At 40.0% G+C, this 3,431-nt stretch overlaps 1 pseudogene; it reads right to left on the bottom strand.

Annotated features, from left to right (window-relative positions):
- Positions 1-1,161: 1,161 nt before the first annotated feature.
- The window catches only part of LOC122445068, a 2,780-nt pseudogene continuing 510 nt past the window's right edge, over positions 1,162-3,431 (bottom strand).

The raw sequence follows: 3,431 nt of genomic DNA, 5'->3' as shown, positions 1-3,431 counted from the left end.
AACTTCAGCTTCTTCAGCGTTACTAGTTGGGGCATAGGCTTGGATTACCGTGATATTGAATGGTTTGCCTTGGAAACGAACAGAGATCATTCTGTCGTTTTTGAGATTGCATCCAAGACTGCCATTTCAGACTCTTTGTTGACCATGAGGCTACTCCATTTCTTACTAAGGGATTCCTGCCACAGTAGGTAGATATAATGGTCATCTGTAATTTAACTACCAATCCAGTCCATTTTTAAGTTTGCTGATTCCTAGAATGTTGATTCACTCTTGCCATTCTCCCTGTTGACACTCCAATTTGCCTTGATTCATGGACCGTAACATCCAGGTTCCTTGCAATACTGCTCTTGGACAGCATCGGACTTTTGCTCTATCAACTCAATCAATCCGCAACTGGGTATTGTTTTGCTTTGGCCCATCCCTTCATTCTTCTGGAGTTATTTCTCCACTGATCTCAGTAGCAATTTGGGCACCTACCAACCTGGGGAGTTCCTCTTTCAGTATCCTATCATTTTGCCTTCTCATACTGTTCATGGGGTTCTCAAGGCAAGAATACTGAAGTGGTTTGCCATTCCCTTCTCCAGTGGACCACATTCTGTCAGACTCTCCATCATGACCCGACCGTCTTGGGTGGCCCCACACGGCATGGCTTAGTTTCACTGAGTTAGACACGGCTGTGGTCCTGTGATCAGATTGGCTAGTTTTCTGTGATTGTGGTTTTAGTGTATTTGCCCTCTGATGCCCTCTCACAACACCTACCGTGTTGACTGCAAGTGTCTCTTAAAATTCTGTGTTTTCTGTGTTTCTCTTAAAATTCATGGTTCTATGGAACCATGACGACACCTGGTTCCACCAGAACTTAACTTTTCTCAAATCTTGGGCTGATAATAGCTCAAAAAACCAGTATTCATATCAATTGTTTTACCGCTGGGGGATGACAAACCTCATGCTTTCCTATTTCAAAAATGCCTATTGTGGGAGAGCGGCCTGGTGAAACTCCATCAGCCTTGAGGTATCTCTCCTGTCTGATTTATAGATTTCTAACAGATATAAAACATCCAGCTAAAGACTAGCAGAGAGGCACTCTCCATCCCCCTTCTGATGTCTATGTCAGAAGTTTTCTCTGCCCCTTTTTCACTTTAATAAAACTCTGCTACACAAAAGCTCTTGACTGATCAAGCCTGGTCCCTGGTCCTGAAGCTAAATCTTCTTCGGAGATCACAAATCCGACATCGTTCACCATAAGCTCTCACATGTATGGGTGTGAGAGTTGGACCATAAAGAAAGCTGAGCACCAAAGAATTGATGCTTTTGAACTGTGGTGTTGGAGAAGACTCTTGAGAGTCCCTTGGGCTGCAAGGAGATCAAACCAGTCCATCCTAAAGGAAATCAGTCCTGAATATTCATTGGACGGACTCATGCTGAAGCTGAAACTCGAATACTTTAGCCACCTGATGAGAACTGACTCTATGGAGAAGACCCTGATGCTGGGAAAGATTGAAGGCAGCAGAAGAAGGGGACGACAGAGGATGAGATGGTTGGATGGCATCACCAACTGGTTGGATATGAGTTCAAGCAAGCTCTGAGAGTTGGTGATGGACAGGGAGGCCTTGGCAAGCTGCAGTCCCTGGGGTCACAAAGAGTCAGACATGACTGAGCAACTGAACTAAACTTAGAGTTTTTCAGTGAGAAGGAAGTGTGTTGGCCAGAGGCTGGGGTTTTAGGAACCTGATGGCCGTTATGGTCACAGTCTCAGAGCGGGCGGTAAAAGCTGGTCTCTCCTGCACTCTGTCTAGCCTAGCAATGCCTCCTCTTACCTTAACTGCGTTCTCTCCCCAAACCTTACACCCTGTGCTATTCCTATGACCGTGACTTCCTTCTACCCTCTGTCCCTTCTGCCGTATTTGTGGCATTTCCAAGTCCAACCCTTTCAAATCTTCTCTAGCTGCACTTGGATTCAGGGTTAAGTCACCATGGTTCTAAGAGCTTTATATGTACTAACTCAGTCTTTGCAACAACTCTATTATTATTCCTGTTTTACAGATTCAGAACCTGATGCACAGAGAGGTTAAGTAAACTTGACCAGGGTCACCCAGCAAATAAGGCAGAGCCCAGATTTGAATCTGAGCAATCTGACTCCAGAGTACATCTTTAATCCACGATGTTTAGGCCACTTATAAATCTCATCCATGTGTCAGACCCCATTTTATATATATATGTGATATAATTTTGTATATAAATACATCTTATGTTATATAATATAAATATACATATATAATAGATAAAGTAAATATACACATATAATAGATAAAGTTACTACACACAGACACACACACACATATATATGCTCATTTAATCCTCATAGAAACTATAGATCAAACAAACAAAAGGAAAGATATTGAAGATATGAACAACAAAATTAGCAGTTTACCTGATGGACACTTATAGAATCCTATACCCAGTATTTGAAGAAGACAAAATATTTAAGTACAAAGAACACTTATAAATTTCAGCCAGAAAACAAGCCTTAAAATGTTCATAGTATCAGAATCATATATGCCACATTCTACGATCAAAATACATATAAAGTGGAAATCTCAAAAAATAACAAAAACTCATATATTTGGGAATTTTAAAGCACATTCATAGCTTAAGAAAGAAATTATAAAGAAAATTAGAAAATATGTATAACTTAATAACAAGTTAAAGACAACATTTCAAAGTTTGTGAGATGCAGCCAAAGTAGTACTTAAATAAAAATGAATAAACTAGTCCCATCCTTGCCCATGGTTTCACCTTCTGCATTTTCAACTGAGGTCTGAAAAAATTAAATGGAAAATTCAAAAATTTAATTAAATATGCTTTAAATTGCATGCCTTCTGAGCAGTGTGATGAAATCTTATGTGGTCCTACTCTGTCCTGCTTGAGATCCCCAACCATTGACATCATCCACTCCCCACATCTGATCATTATTGATATCATGGCTCAATGATCCAGATAACTGGAAACAGATGATCCTCCTGCAGAAGATCAATAGTAGCCTAACTCTATGTCACAATCCCTTCATCATTCACCTTATCGCATCACATGGTCATTTTATTTTCTCATATTATAAGCAGCAGCAGCAGAAAGGTAAGCACAGTACAGTAAGATATTTTGAGAGAGATCACATTCACAAACTTTATTACAATATGCTGTTATAATTGTTCTACTTTATTATTAGGTATTGCTGCTTTTTTTTTTTTTTTACTGTATGTAATTTGTAAATTAAACTATCATAGGTTTATAGGTGTAGGAAAAGAAGGTAGGATGAATAGGGTTCAGTATTACCCATGGTGTCAGGCATCCAGTGGGAGCCTTGGAGTGTATCTCCTGCAGATAAGAGGAGACCACTATGGTCTTTTTTCTTTAACTGATTTTTGGCTGCGCTG

Source organism: Cervus canadensis, chromosome 7, assembly GCF_019320065.1.
Source record: "Cervus canadensis isolate Bull #8, Minnesota chromosome 7, ASM1932006v1, whole genome shotgun sequence".
In the NCBI taxonomy this organism is placed as follows: Eukaryota; Metazoa; Chordata; class Mammalia; order Artiodactyla; family Cervidae; genus Cervus; species Cervus canadensis.
Note: the sequence above shows the minus strand (reverse complement) of the source record. Positions and strands in the feature narration are given on the sequence as shown.